Source organism: Tamandua tetradactyla, chromosome 15 (assembly GCF_023851605.1).
Source record: "Tamandua tetradactyla isolate mTamTet1 chromosome 15, mTamTet1.pri, whole genome shotgun sequence".
Taxonomy (NCBI): domain Eukaryota; kingdom Metazoa; phylum Chordata; class Mammalia; order Pilosa; family Myrmecophagidae; genus Tamandua; species Tamandua tetradactyla.
Window position 1 is genome coordinate 3,863,331 of NC_135341.1, and position 16,854 is coordinate 3,880,184.

A 16,854-nucleotide genomic window follows, 5' to 3' on the forward strand; every position below is an offset into this window, starting at 1 on the left:
TATTGCTGATGTTCTTTATGTACCAGCTGACTTGGATGATTATTCTTATTCCCCGTCCTTTGGTCGGCTGAATTAGAATCTCTTCCTATAACAAAGTTTATAAATATTTTGGAGTTATTCTGAAAATGATTACTACAAAGGATACCAGGTGGGTTCTGTCTCACCCCTCTTTCATTTCAGTTATAAGATAAGCCTACATGGAAGCTCTTTCTTTCTTCCTGTGTCCCACAATACATAAAATAACTGATTTGTCTCATATAATATTCTATTTCATTTTTCTGTTGCAGCATGTGTCAGAGTACCCTTGTGTAGAAGCCAAGAGTTTAAAGCAAGACCTACAGAATTTGTTGCAAGCTGCTGGCCTCAGGATGGCAGCGGTAAACTGTGGCGATTGTTATGTAGAGCAGTCTGGGAGGAAGAGAATGTTTACCCCAAACAGTTATGTTAAGTATGAAGAACACTGTGAGATAAAAATCTTGCTCCCTCAGGAAATGCCTGCATATCTATTGACATCCTGTGGTATATAACAAGGATCTGGTTGAGAATAAAGTTGTCTGAAGTCTGTCTGAAGTAAACTCAAGCTTCAGACCCCCAGAGCCCATCTGTGTCTTTCTTTCTCTCCTTCTTCCTTTCTTTCTCATCATTCCTTAATATCCTTCGAGCTCTGTTTCAATAGGAAGCAACATTTGGCACCCAAACGTGGGGCTCGAAGAAGAAGACTCCAAATCAATATTAAGGAACCAAGGAAAAGTCTCATTAGAGGCAAGTGTGTCCAGCCGATAGAAGAGGACTCGAGTCATATTGGTAAAGTAAGCATTTTCCTTGAATCATCAGGGTAACGGGTAATCATAATAGGCGGCTGGAGGAGTATGTGTGTGTGTTAAAGCTACTGGGGTGCCTGTTAAAACATCTGAATTAGTAAGCTTATTTGAGCTCATTCAAAAACATTGTTGTTGGTTTCAACCTTAAGGCCATAATGTTTTAAATCTTAAGTAATGGAAATTCGTTATGAAGGCTTTGCAGTGAATATAAGATGGGGAAAATATTCCTGTTTCTATTTGGTTATTGTTGTGTTCAGTCAGGCAATGAACTACCTGGCTCATGCTTTGTCTTAAACTCTAAGTTGTGTTTCTTCTCAATCTCCCACTACCACTTCTTACCCTGTTTCAACAGTTGCTTGAGCCAGACTCGGCAATTGGCACCTGAACAGGGATCTAATAAAGGAACTCTTAAAGCATAAAGTGAGGAGATGCTCCAGGGACATCCACTACATATACTACAGGCGGGCCTTTTTGGGTTGAGCAGTGGCCCTTATCTGTAGAGAGGTTTGAGGCTTTAACTCGGTTGATTTGGGAACAGTTTGGAGCAGGATGTTTAGAGGAGTCTCATGGTTCTTGGAATTCTCCAATATTTATTGCAGGAGGGAGGTCAGGAAAATGGAGAATATTGACTGATTTGATAAAAGTTGATACTGTGGTTCAGCCTATGGAGTCATTGCAGCCTGGCTTGCCCACACCAGTTGTAATTTCTAAGAACTGATTTGTTATGATAGATTTTAAAAATTGCTTCTTTGCTGTGCCTTTGGCAGAGCAGGATAAAGAAAGATTAGTTTCTGGGCTTGTTCTTGATGGGCTGCCTTTATATAAGGATTCATGTACACCTGAGTCAGAAAGTATTCAGTGAGAAAGATGCCATACCAAACGGGGGTCAGTGCTCATTGATGGTTCCTGTGGCAGGTTGGTCCCCAACGGGGTGTGCAGTTCGGGATTGTAGTTCTGACTCAAGGTATTCTGTTAGGTTACCTTTGTTTAGTCTGAATGATTATTCTATGAGATTTATACCAATACTACAGGTAAAGTCCTATGACTCAGAATGGGAACGGCAACCCCATCTCCTTTTGTTAACTTAAATCCTCAATAAACAGCAATTTGGAAACTGGCCATGAGTTTAGCTCCTATTCATGTTTGAAAAGAGAAATATATTTTAAGAACCTTAAAACTAAAAATTCTTATTAAAAACTATATATTGATAGTTAATGCATATTTGAAACATTAAAGTATTTTAAATATTTAACATTATTCTAACAAATTTAATTTTGATGGTAATTACATATGTGGTAAAATATTTGTTCAAAGTAATGATTTAAGTATGAAAAATATGAAAGATATATTTTTATTAATAGGAAAACAGAATAGCTTTATCCTAAAATGAATAACTGTTACTAAATGGGAAAAATATGGGACAAAGCCTAAACTAATATAATAAGTGCTGAGGGTTTGTAAAAATGGAAATTCTGGTTAAAATCAAGAAAGATTTAATGAGTCTAAAATGACAATGTTTTCTTGGACTTTTAGCCTGTTCTAATGAAAGGATATAAAAAAAATTCTAAATAATTAGTTAGAAAGCAAAGAGTCTGTGTTTTATCAAAATAACTTATGTTAACTTTTATCATGTTATTATCTGTATTAAAAAATACTGATTTTCTCCTGGGTATCATCATACTGGCAAAAACTGCTTCTTGCCCTAAACCAGGTGGCTTAATCTATTAATCTAAGTACTATTACTATAAATTAATCTATTACTGACTAAATAATATTCAAATCATTTAAATACCTAAATTCCATTAAGCCAAAATACTTTAATGCTTTGTCCAGTGTTTATATAAACTATATATGTATAAACTAAATTTATCCCAAGATAACCATGGCTTATATTGGAAGCAGATCAGATTTGAGGGTTGAATGGAAGGAAAAAATATACTTGTGGAGTCTTTTTTGTTCACTTGATGTTGCCATTACATGCAACTGATATTGCTATCACATGACCTTGGTAAGAAATAGTTAAAATGTACATTCTAGCTGGGAGGACTGGCTATCCCCCCAGAAGGAGGTGTACTTTAATAAAGATATCTAGGTCCCAGGAAGCTCCTCTTGGTCCCTAGCCAGTTCCCAGAGGACCCAACTGGGCCCAGTCATGTAAGCAAATCTGAATTTGGCCACTATTGTGAGAAAATATCATAAAAACTGCATGAAATAAATTTAAAATTAGCAAAAATGCACAACCAATTATAAAGAATCCACATTCTTGCATTCCTTTTCAATCAATCCAATGAATTCAATTAAAAAAAAATCTGGTCATTTACTATGGGTACACATCACTATTGACACTCTGCTTTCATTTTTGCTACCTGCCACCTTAGGGATTCCTAATTATATGTTACAAAACTTGTTTGATATTTTACAAGGAGATTCTGATTTATTAAGCAAAAGGCAGTTAACAGCTGCAGCTGAATGAGAGTTACAATTAATTGAACAAAGCATTCAAAAAGGACAGTTTGTTCAAATAGATCTAAAAAAGCCTGTTGATTTTATTATTTTCTTTACCTTGCAATCTCCCACAGGCCTATTTTAGCAAGACGGTGTTTTAAAATGGATTTTTTTTACCAAACAATTGACAAAAATGTTTAAATACATATTTGCAAAAGATTATTTCTTTAATAGTCAAAGGTCACCAAAGATATTATCAATTAAGAGGTCATGATCCCTAATTGCATAGTGTGTGATCTCACAAAGGAAGAGGTTCAAAGTCTATATATTTTCAATACCTCTTGGCAAATAGCATTAAGTGACTTTAAAGGACAAATGAATAATCATTTGCTATGTCAAAACTTTTACAATTTTTAAAAATGAACGCAATGGATTTTGCCTAAAATAGTTCCAGCTTCCCTGCTAGCTATTACTGTCTTTACCAATGATAATATTAATGGGAAGGCTGCATATGTCACCCCAGTGGAAAACAAGTTAGAAAATGCCTTATACCTCAGCCCAGTGTACTGAATTAGCAGCTGTAATTCAAGTATTGCAAAGTTTTCCACAATCTCTTGATATTGTTTCTGATTTTGAATTTTATTTCTCTAAATTAGCTCATACCATTAAAGTATAAACTAAAAAAGAACAACATTGATCTAAAATGGAAAGATTATAAAAATAAGATTTAAAAATAAACAGATTGTGATGGTTTGATGCTGTATGTACCTCAGAAAGACATGTTCTTAAAGTTAATCCATTCCTGTGGGGATGGACCCATTGTAAGCAGAGCCTTTTGATGCCGCTATTTCAGTCAAGATGTGAACATTCAGGAATAGTCTTAATCCTATTACTAGAGTCCTTTATAAATAGAATGAACACAGAGAAAGAGAGAGACAAGGTGAGGAGAGCAGGTCCCCTCATCCAGCCAGGGACAAGAAGCTAAGAGCAACAAAACCTGGAAAAAAAGGGACCAGCAAACACTTTGCCACATGGCAAATGTGCCAAGGATCACCTGCAGCCAATCTTTGCCTTGATTTGAACATTTTCTTAGCCTCAAACAGTCAGCTAATAAATTCCCATTGTTTAAGCTAATGCTTAAACAATGCTTAATGGTATCTGCTTTAAGCAGCCTTGGAAACTGAATAAAATGCTTACATTTTTCTCAGATTTTTAGTTGCTTGTGAGTTATAGATGAGAAACCAACCTGAAAAATGGTAAAAATTGTAAAATGGCCCTATTGTGTAGACCCAAGCAGCTTGCCACTTGAGTTCAACAGCTTCATCTGTGGATGTCATGGCAATGTTAAATTACAATAAAAGTTCCTAAATAGTTAACCTTGTATTCTGTGGTTATCCTGGCAACAGCCTATAACAGTCTATGAACCATTGTGGGTCCATAGACTGTATTTAATTAGCCCTGGCCTAGGAAGTATTAATACGCTCCATCCTTTTACATAGGGGTACAGTCTGGCTACATAAACTAAGAAGACAATCACAGAGTAGTTTTCTATTTGTATATTGTCTAGTTTATAGTCTTATCTGTAGTCATTTTACAATTCTAGATGGCTTTAGATGAATTGCTTAATCTTTTGAGCCTCAGTTTTCTTCTTCATTAAATAGAAATACTACTTCCCTGACACTGAATTAAAATGCCTTAATATACAAAGAGTACCTAGGGCAGTACCAGAATATAGTTCTCAATAGAGGTTAGATACCTCTTCTTCTCTCTCTTCATCCTCACTACTCCTCTTGTCCCCTGTGGATTTTGTATCATGGTGAAGTCAGATTAAAGTGATCAGAGGTAATCTTGAGGGGGAAAAATAAGTTTTATTAAGCTTATGGATTGTAAATATAGAAGTAAGGAAGAGCAGTTCCATTTGTCAGTTTGGGTGAAGATGAAGTGTAATATGTACACTGAATATTTGTATCTTCAGAATTTATTTGTATTTTGTATGACTGACAGACCCGTCGGCTACCACTCTTACGGAGGCATCTGTCACACTGTTTATGAGATCTAGGTAATGCTAAGCCTTCCACAAAATGAATTTGGTTACTAATGTTGACATTCAAGGACCTGCTGATTTGACATTTTCTGACAGAGGAAGGTTAGGGTGTTATTATTTTAATCCCATGGTCCTGTTCAGAGAAAAAAACACACTTGGGGTTATGTCTGCCTACCTCCCCCTCTCCTTCACTCCCTTCCTTCCTTCCTTCCCATGGCTTTTGAGTATAATTTAGTTACTATGAAATTTACTCTTTCAAGTATAAAATTCAAATATTTTAAATAAATTTACCGAGTAGTGCCATCACCAAGATTCATGATAGAATATTTCTTTCACCCCAAAAGTCAATCGTAACCTTTGTAATCACTTCTTGTTCCCACCTCCAGGATCCAGCAACCATTGATCTACTTTTTGTCTCTTTAGATTTGCCTCATCTAGACATTTCATATAAATTTAATATGTGGTTTTTTGCATTTGGCTACTTTCATTTAGCATCATGTCTTTGAGATTCATGCATGCTGTAGCACATATAAATTAATATTTGTTCCTTCTGATTGCTGAATGTTATTCCACTTTATGAATATACTAAGTTTTGTTTATACAGTCACCAATTGGTGGACATTGGGTTGTTTCCATTTTTTAATTATCATGAATAATGCTGTTGTGAACATTGCAAAAACCTTTTGTGGACATATGTTTTCATTTCTCTCCCACTTGAGAGTGGGATTACTGACTCATTTGATACTTATGTGCAATTAAAAAAAAATTCTTAAGTGTTTTTTCAAAGTGGGTGCACCATTTCCTGTATTTAATTATTTTGATTTTTATAGCGATTTTTTTTTTTAACATGGGCAGGCACGAGAAACGAACCCAAGTATCCAGCATGGCAGGCTAGAATTCTGCTGCTGAGCCACCATTGCACCACCTTATAATGATTTTTACAGGTTATTTGCATGGTGCATATTAAGAAACAGAAAGTTATAGAGCATAGAGTAATTATTTAGTGGACACTGTCACATACCACCCAGACTCTCCTTTTGAAAGTGCCACCAGCTGACCATCTTTCATGATCAGCTCTCTCTAGGAACTTCCCTTGTCTGAACAGTCATCTTGCTCAAATTCATGGTACTTTATTGGGGTACTTTCCATGGTGCCAGTTAATATGACGCTATGAAGGTCAAGTGTCCTTGCCCAACTCAGGACAGCCAAAGGGCCATCCCAGCCTCAGGGCTCTCTGTGGGGTTGACTGAGACCTTTGTTGGAACAGTATCGCAGCCCATCTCCTGCCTTCTTTCTTCTTTTCCCTGAGACGTGTTGATCCCCGGAACACTCCCTAATAATCTTTCTGCGCGTTACTCTCCATCTGTGAGTTGCTCGCCAAGAAAAACAACCTGCAGCACATTGCTGTCCTTTAAGCAATACATATTGCATTTATACTTGCCTTAGTTAGTAGCTCCCCCTACTGGTAAGAATCAGAGTATTTTCTTGAAGCTTGAAGCCAAATTCCAATCAGTTTCTGTTATCTCACTATCTACCAAGAGAGGGCAGTGAAATGCTAATTAAACTAGCAGTGCTATGGCCAGAAAAAAAAGAGAATTTAATTACCACAGAAATTCCTAGCACTTTGTTCTCTGAAAAAAAAAAATTTCCTGGCTTTTCTGCATCAATCAGGGATCAGTAGTGTGTGTAGGAGTAGACTTCATTTGGCGTGCTCTAAGGAAAGCAAACTTTTGAAGAATTTCTTTTCAGGGGACACTCCTGAGTGCAGGCTGCTTTAATTTTTTTAATTAATTAATGTTTAAACTGATGGTATAGAAGCTTTTGAACTAAGTGGATTTTTAAAAATCCAATCAAAGATGACTCATAAAATAGGAGAATGTGAGACGCCAGAGTTTATCTATTTCAACCTCTTTATTTTACAGATTGAAATACATGATACTTAAGTGTTGGAATCCTAGAGTCCCAAGGGAGCCAGGACTAAGATTTAGTTGAATGCTTTTCTCATTACATCTTGCTCTCCTTCTTTTATTATAGGATTTTGGCTATTTCTAGTTTTTCATAGTGTTAAAAACTTTTATTCATAAAGAAAAACATTGAAGAGAAACTTATGAAGTGGGATTGGTGATGGGCATAGACGTCATTAACTTTTAAAACTGTTTATATTTGAGGAATTCCCCACATCCTGTGTTCAAATCTGAGGCAAAGTTCAGTAGCATTTATTTTTTTAATCAACTTTTTCTTGCCATGAATTAAAATCCCTCCTTACCCTCAACTTTCTTTGTCTCTATAAATATGTACCCTTGTCATAACAGAATCATAAAGCATTAGGAAATGTGATTTTAAGTGCATGGCTTATTAGATGTTTTTTTCTATTTCTTTATCAATGGACTTTGGATTTAAGTGTGTGTCTGTGAATGTGAGAGACAGAGAGAGCACCATCTTTTCTTTGTTGGTCTCTTCTGCCTATTTACTTCCCAATTCAGAATGTCACTTTATTCAATTACTTCAGGAAATAAGTCTCTCAATACTGAGGCTTCTTTAAGAAACCCAAGTCAATGGCTCAGCCTTGGTTTAGAATCAATTCAACTTCCATAATGGTTCAGCTCTGCCTCCATAAGATCCATGTTCTTCATTTGCTCCCCCTGAATGTCAGGTAAATGATCTAACTTTTGTGAGCCACGGTTTCCTTATATACAAAATATGGCTAAGAATTCCTAAGTCATAGCAGTGATGTGAGAGTTAAATGAGATGGTAGCTATCAAATGCTTGGCACCTAACAGTAACACCATACGTGGTATCATTCCTTCATCATCAGCTCTTCTCCTTAAAAATTTTCACTCTTTTATACTACTGGTTACAGTGAATATAGATAACCAAGAGCAGCTTGTATGGTTCCCACTCTATCCCAAAAAGGAATAGAATTTTAATAGGGTCAGTTCCTCAAACTAAATTTCAGGCATTAACCAGTAGATGGGAAGGATTTGATGAAAATGACTTTGTTAGCTTTTTCTTGAATTCCAAAATTATTCTACATAAAGAATTTACTTGTTCTGCCTTTGGGCATGATTGTTGGGCTTTGGGAAACTTGAATTTTCAATTTTCAGGATAATTATTTCAACCATTCATTCTTTTTTTCTTTACTTTTAGCCTTTATTAACTCCTTCTTTACTCATTACTGCTGTCCTCTCTTCTGTTATATTTGAAATAATCTGAAATATGGCAGTCTTGTTAATATTTATATCGACATGAGTCTACTAAACACCCTTTAAATATGATTCATGGCTCAATCAAGATTAAAATTATATTCTGCATTTAAGGCTTGAAAACTTGGAATGCTCTGGTTCTGATACATGCCCTCTGATAAGTGCTTGCTGCTGATAATGAATTAATCAAGCACTCAGATTTCTGAAATATGATCACATAATTCTTTTTCCCATAAAAAAATATATATCTGCTACTTAAAAGTTATTTCAGAATTAAAATATTTTTACCATTTTATGAAATTCTATAATTTTAGGTTGTTTTTGGGAGAATGTAGTGGGACAATTCGCAGAGATAATTTGTGAATATAATTTGTGAAAAAGTGTTAATAAACTATAAAGTGGTATATACCTATGAGGAATCATAATCATGTTGCTCCCCAAACTGATGAACCATACTTTAAGTCACCATTACAAATAGGTATAGGAACTTTAAAGCAACAAACAGGTGGCCTATAAGTTTGTGATCTCTGGGCTAAAGCTATTATCTTTAATGCACCTTTTTGTTTTGAGATTCTATGAAAATATTAGTAGGAATTCAAAATTAACAAAAATATCAACAAAACCACAGCTCTCATCAGATGCCTAGGATACACATTTATCCTCTCTATTAACTGATGGATGTTGGGGTTGCACATGTTAGAAATTGCCTGATGTTAGATAGCTAAGTATCACTGGTATAGTGTGAGAGGGTCAGGTCTCTCCTTCCCTGACATGCCCTGACTATTTAAAAATGAGCCTTCTTTTTGATGATTTAACTTTGTAAAAGTATCTGTTTTATCACCTAATTAATCAAACTTGATGGAAAACCTAGATGGGATATTATTTCTTTCAGAAGGAAATTACTTTAAAGGTAGTCAAAAGGACAGCTGAATTAGACATTTACAAGTCATATTTATGGGAAAAGAAAATGTGAACTTCTTCTCTGCCATTTTTACTTTATAAAAGAAGTGTTCTGACACTTAAAGTCATAAAAATATCACGTGGCCCACCAAAATTTCATCATCCCCAACTCTTCTTTCTCATTTTTATTAGTTTGGTGATTGTTTAATGGCAAGCAAGAAACTCTGACATTTTGAAAAGGCATTATATGGATGCTATAGCTTGTGGTGGGCCTTTTATTAAATGTTTCACTGTTCCTTTGCAGAAACTTCCTAATTAGCTTCGGGCTTTGGCAGAGAGGATTGTGCATGATTGTATTTAGCTACCTGGGCAGTGTCTCTGGAAAGATGCTGGCTCAGTCTACCAGGGTTGTATCTGGCTGCCTTTTGGGTGAGAGTTTTATTTTCAGATGATTTCCACAGTTGCATTATAGTGAGGAAAGCCTGGTTTCATTCTAAGAACTTTTTTTTCTATTTCATATAGTTCAGAACTATTTTCCTCTTCTCATTTGTCCCTAGGAGAAAGAGATAAAATGATAGGCTTCTATGGAAAATGTTATGTACTTAATAGCAAAGATTTGACATATTTTGTATTTTCTGTAGTTTGTGAAGGAATAACTCCAACCTTTTAAAAATATATAAAATGATATAGTAAATAAAATAATATAATATAAAATAAAATGAAATTAACAATTCAATGGAGCTCTTTTGTCCCTAGGAGAAAGAAAAAATAACAGGCTTCTATGGAAAATGTTATATACTTAATATTAAAGATTTGACATATTTTGTACTTTCTGTAGTTTGTGAAGGAATAACTCCAATCTTTTCTAAATATATAATGATGTAGTAAATAAAATAATATAATATAAAATAAAACAGTATATAAAAAAATGAAATTAGTAATTCAATGGAGCTCTCTGGGGTGGAGAAGAAGTTATAAGTATACACAAAATGACACAACCTTGCCCGCTAAGGGCACATAACTAACCACAATATAAGGCAGAATGAAATAAAGGCTTTGTAAGAGTATTCATAATATACTTTGAGAGCACAAAGAACTTAATAAGAGGATCAGGGAATGCTTTTAGAAAATATGGCCAATAAAGATGAGAAGGGTTTTATATGCAAAGAATAGGCTGAAGGGTATCCCACAGTCAGTGAATTAGATGGAAGACAGGAATGGTTAAAATGCTTGGTGGATTGCTGGGATGGCAAATGGACCAGTTTGCTGAGAGTAGGGTGCATAGTTGGGTATATATAGCAGGAGAAAAAGCTAGTGGGACAGTTAGGGACTGGGTGAAGGAGGGTCTTGAATCTGCTGGGCTAAGGAACTTTATCGTAGTCCTCTCCCATAGGGTTTTAAATGAGTTGAAATATTTATTCTTTTTTTCTTAAAAAAAATGTCTTTTCAAACATGTTTTCTTGGAATGATTTTGGAGCCACTTCCTTGGTTTCAGAGCAATATGCTTTAGTGAAGCAGAACTCTCATTTGGATGTCTTGTTCATAATGTCATTTGTCTTATTTAGTCATCTTCCAAAGGAGTGACTTTTAAAACTGATCAAATGAGATGATACACATGGAGGGGATTTAAAAAAGGTAACATTTATTAGAAATTGGAAGTTCTTTTATTTGGAAGCAAACCTTTGACATTTATATTACAAAAGGTGTATTTAAATCTTGGCATCACTCTTCTTTTTCTTTACTCCATGCCCTCCATGCACATTTTAAAAATAGAACAATATCATAACATTACAGAAAGTTTAGAAACAGAGAACAAAGCACACCCATAATCCCTTTAATCCCGTAGGGCCCCTGCGATAATTCTGCCTCTGGGTTAGGATAAACCGGACTCTGGTCATTTTGCCAGCTCAGCATTCTTTTCCTTTTCTTCCTTGCATAGTACTCTGAATTTCCTTGGAGAAGCAAACTGCACTTAGACTATGATTGAGATGGAACCGATCTATTGCTGCATCTAGGAGGCTAACAATGAATAATTATATCACATTGGGCTATGGTATTTGGTTTAGGGTTCAGCATGTGGTCAAGCCAAGACACCCAGAGTCAGACTCAATTCTGAGTCTTTCGTTGGAAATTTTGGATAGAAGTTATGATTTTCCTCTGGAGTTGTTGAGAAAATAGGATATAAGCATAAAGCTTCTGGTAGCTATCCAGCCATCACTTAGGTAAGAATGGAGCCAACTGGGAAGAAAACAGAACCCAGAGAGGGATAGAGACAGCTTTCCAGAAGTTGATGCTATAATGATGGATATTTTAGTTGTATTTGTCAGTAATTCTTTATGCTTTGGCTACTTTGAACTGTATACTTTTGCCACTGACTAGTGCACACAGGAAATATTCAAGACTGAATACAAAGTTGAAATACTAAACTGAGGTAGGGTTCGAACTCAGAAAAGGTTGAAGTACTCTGGGAAATCATAATATTAGAGATGGAGCTTATAATGCACATCTGAGGATAACAAGAATTGATTTGTGATATTGGGCTCAACTCTCTCCATCATTCCCTGGAGGTTATGTATTTCTCTTTAATTGGCTCAAAGGAAGAATACTTCCAGGTACCTCATGTCACTTCTGATGAAGGGAGATGTAGCCATGCCATCTTTCAGCTATTTGCTTAGGATGAGACATGGGCATTAAGGCACTTTTGCTTACAGCAGCTCTGACAGCACAGGGAAGATTGGAGAGGTGATCAATTTGGGACATTTTGCAGAAGATGAAGGACAGATCATATTATATGCTACATTTTTTCCTCTTTACTCTCATCCTGGAATATTTTTCCTAGTAAAAACTGGCTAAAATGAATATCAAGAACAGCTTGAAAGGACAACCTGTAAGCCTTAACTAGAACTGGAGTAGGATACTTGTGGCTTTTAGGACCATAAAGCAGAATCCTTTCCTGTCCCTACCTGGTATGATTCTACACCATTTCTCAGGGAGCAGCAGTCCAGGCAATGGGCCCCGGCCCTAATTGTGGAAATTTTTAGAAGTCTGTGTGTGGTAACAAGGCCAGTCTCCTACAACACACTGAAGGGGAAGCAGGAGTGAAAGCAGACAGATTTTCCAAGCAAGCCTGAGCTCCAATGCCCTTCATGCTGCTGACTCTAGCATTGCTGCTGCTGTCGAGCTGTGGTTGTAATCATGATCTCGGCAGGCATATCGCAGCTCCAGTTACATTGCAGATGGGTGATATCCAAGCCAACAGAAAATGTGCATAATCCATGGGATAACAGATTCTTACAAATCCTCCAGAGACAGCAGGACATGCAACCCAAACCCAGGCTGTTTTAATATCTGCAAATTCCAAACCGGTTAGACAGCAAAGGCTCAAAGGCAGACATTTACGTAACAACAAAAGAGCAGCATACTGGATATTGGAGCAGCTTTGAGCTTTTAACTGAATACATCTCCTTCTTCCACTTGTCCTCTGTAGCTATCTCTGAATTTCAGAATACAAAAAAGTATTTTGGCATGTTATTCATTCTGCCTTTATGAGAAACTTACATGAGGGCAAACTGATAGCAATCAGGGTAGTCTGGTGAAAACATCACTGGGCTGGGACTCTGGAGACTGTTTTTCCTGCTTGCATAGTCTTTAAACTCTATGGATTTTAGTTTCCTATTCTACAAAATGATAGGCCAAGGTCAGTGTATTAATGTGTTATTGACTGCTGTAACAAACCATCATAAATTTACAGGCTGAAACAATGCAAATTTATTTTCTTATAGTTCTAGAGGTCAGAAATCTGAAATCAGTTTCAGTGGGCTAAAATCAAGGTTTCAGCAGGGCAGGGCTGCATTCCTTTCTGGAAGCTCTAGTGGAGAATTCATTTCATTTCCCTTTCCATTTTCTAGGAGTCCCTGAAGTCCATGGCTTGTAACCCCCTTCCTCCTTCTTCTGAGTCAGGGATGATGAGTCCAATCCATCTCAGTCCCTTCTCTCTGACCTATACTTCTTCCTTCCTCTTCCATTTTTAAGGATTCATACGTTTAGATTGTACCCACCCTAGTACAGGATAATCTTCATCTCAAAGTCTTTATCCTTAATCACACCTACCAAACCCTTTTCGCCACGTAAGGCAACATATGCACAAATTCTGGGGATTAGGCTGTGGACAGCTTTGAGGGAGGGGGGGTCATTATTCTGCCTACTAGTCAGTAAACCCCAAAGTTTAGATCAATATAGAATTCTGTTTGTGGAAGTTTATTGTGTGCTCAGCACTGTCATGAAGATCAGAAATATGATCTGGGTCCAACCCAGATTCAGTCTAGTTTCTGATAATCAGGGGCTGCAATCTAGTTACCTCCAGGCCAAATTTGGCTCACAGTCATGTAGACTGGCCTACATATTTAAAAACATTATGTTTAATTGAAAAATTTTAAATTAAGAGATAGTACATAAAACAAACTGACTTCTCTTGAAGGAACAACAACAACAAAATAAAAAGAGAAGAATGTAACACCACCAGCCAGGCCTGTTGTTTTGAGTGATAGCAACTGGCAGGAACTAAGAACTGCCAAGCTTTTTTTTTTCCTATAGACAGGTATTTGTACCCACTTATTTACATTACCAGCTTGACTCCTGTATGAGCTTTTGAATTTTCAACCCCCGTTCTTTTCTTTCTATGATTTCAACCTTTACGTAAAATTAATCTTCACCGTCATGACCTAGAAATACTGCATATTCTTGAGTTGTTAATTAGGCTTTATTCATAAATTATTGAGCTAGACAAACAGGTTACTGTATTTCATCAAATTAGTTTTTTTCCTTGTTTTAAATACAATACATTTATTATGACATTTGAGAAAATTTTCCAACTAAATACAACTACACTCTATCCTTTGAGCATTACTGTTTATAGAGGTTTTGGGATTATGTACTTCTCTTTATAAAAATTTATATCAATTTTTATTTACATAAAAATAGTTTTAAAATGGTAACTGCTTCTAGGTAGTAAATTATGGGTGGTTTTTATACCTTTCCTTTTAAAAATGTATTTTCTAACTATGTTAAGTACAAACAATATCATTGTAATCTGAAAAAATAAATAATAGAAGTTATTTATTTAAAAAACATCTTTTTGCCACTAGGCTTTGTGCTACCACTACCAAGCTCTAGGCAAAAAGATTTGGGTAGAAAATTATTCATCGTTTGGTATTTTGAGATTTGCAATTCCCTTCCTAGAGTTTTCAGAGCTGTTTATAATCCAAACAAGGTGCTGAGATTTATTTATAGACAAAAATAAAATAAAATAAAAATAAAAAGCAATCTACAGCCCCCAAAAGTCACATATACCACATCTAACACAAATATTATTCTTGGTGAAAAGGCAAAAACATGTAAATAATTCACATTTGAGATTTTCATAATGTTTGAATGATCATACCCTCTTCTACAACTTCAGTCTTCTCAAAAGCTAACTGTGTTTTTGCCTTATATTATATATAGATCTAATAACCTACTATTAGTTTAAGTTAAAATGGCAATGTCCATGGAAGTATAGGAACAATGCAAAAATCTGAAGATAAGCAAGGTTTACCCTTAAACTTCTGGTTCCCCTTTGAAGGAAAAGCAAGAGCTAGAAAGTGAACCAATAATTAGTTATACAAATTTAACTTATAACTTAACTCAAAAGCTTTTCACAATGCTTTTTTTTTCTTTTATTGCACGACAACTAATTGGGAAATAAAATTTTGTGAAATTTTTAATAATTGAAAATCCTTATGGATAAAGCACATCATGAAATCTAACCAGTGATTAACTGTGTTGGAAGTTAGATGATCTAAGTTAAATGGTCCCCAATTCTAACTGGTTTACCTTCTAAAAAATGATGAGTCTGTGAAGAACTTCGCATTTTATATAGGAATATACTTGAACAAGTTTTTGTTTAAACTGTATTTGTTTTTACATTAAAAAAGTAAATTATAGGGCGGGCTGCAGTGGCTCAGCAGGCAGAGTTCTAGCCTGCCATGATGGAGACCTGGGTTTGATTTCCAGTGCCGGCCCATGCCGAAAAAAAAAATAAATAAATAAAATAATTATAACTTCAGGTCATCCATTTACTGCTTGAATATTCACCAAGTCAGGGATTTTACAGTTTTACCTCTTGAAGGCAGATTTTCCACAGTAGCTGGGGAAAATGGATTTTCCCATTCATTCAAGGGATTGGCTTAGGGTGCATATAGCAAATTGGGAAGGAAGTGGTTTGATGGAAACTGCTTGAAGTTGTAACTTTCAATTTTCCTAGTTCTTGTTCTCTCCCTGAGACCTTTGAGTTCTTTGTACTTATAAAAATGACAAAAAAAGCAGGGTGATAATTAGCTTGGCTGTCTTCATTCCCCATGCCTGCCATTCAGGGTTTTATTTTTCAATATTTGAAAGTTCAGCAGGCTGAAAAGGCTGAATCAATTAGGAATTACTTTATTTTTGTATTTTGGGATAATGGCCAATATGGGCAGATAGTGCAAATGTTTTTAAACATCTTATAGGGTGTCTATGTGTGTCTGTGTGTGTATTTAAAGGAGAATCCAAAACCTCCTGCAGAACTATCACTTGATACTTTTTTATTGACTTTTTAAGGGATTTGCTTGTCCTAGAAACGACACTCACGTAGCCCAATGTTGAAGTGTCATTCAAACTTTTAATTCTATCTCCATTTTGCAGATACTGTGTATCTGGTAGGAGATGAGAATCTCAGAAACTGTTACTAATTTTTCAAGTAAAGTAGTCCAAGTTACCTTTTTCTTTTGTTCTTTAGATTAGTAGAGGGAATAACAACGAGCACTTTAGGATGGAAACTATCACTGTATATATTATACTTGTTTTGGTGGGTTAGTAGAATTCACAGTTCATAGAATACTAAAATTCTCTTGAAATTTGGTTTCCTAAGTGTCAAAGACAAATGGCACCACATTTTGTAAGAGAAAGTTTATTCTTTCCCTGCTAATTTGCATTTCAATCCATTAAGAAAATACCTCCTGAGTACCAAGTGGCCCCAGGTGTACTAGCAGAAGCCACCCAGTGGAAGGGAAGGAGAATGGGTGGAAACCTTGAGGATGGCTTCACATGAGTGGCTATGGCCCCTACTGGTCTTTGTGATCACCTTGATCCTCCATCAGGTCTCTTTGAATCCATTGATTCTCTCAGCATTTCCACAGCCCCCAGTGGACAGTTGGGAGCACCCGGTTCTCTTTCACAACACATGTGGCTATAGGAATGTGTTCTTCTCACAGACCTTTTCTCTTCCAATATCTTCTCTGCGTCCCCTCTATAATTGCCTTTGTTTTTTACCACAGTCACTCTATGTGTAGTCTAAAAGATTGCATTCTCTTAACATTCCAGGAGGAAGCAGAAAAAATTCTTTCTGTTTTTGGATCCTCAAAGCATA

The 16,854-nt window shown here is 35.9% G+C and overlaps 1 long non-coding RNA gene across 1 annotated transcript in view; it reads left to right on the forward strand.

Moving 5' to 3' along the window:
• Nucleotides 1-313: 313 nt before the first annotated feature.
• The window catches only part of LOC143656907 (uncharacterized), a 395,508-nt gene continuing 378,967 nt past the window's right edge, over nt 314-16,854 (forward strand). Inside the window, exon 1 of the long non-coding RNA XR_013162628.1 lies at nt 314-809. This is a non-coding gene — a long non-coding RNA (uncharacterized LOC143656907). The remainder of the gene's footprint in view (nt 810-16,854) is intronic.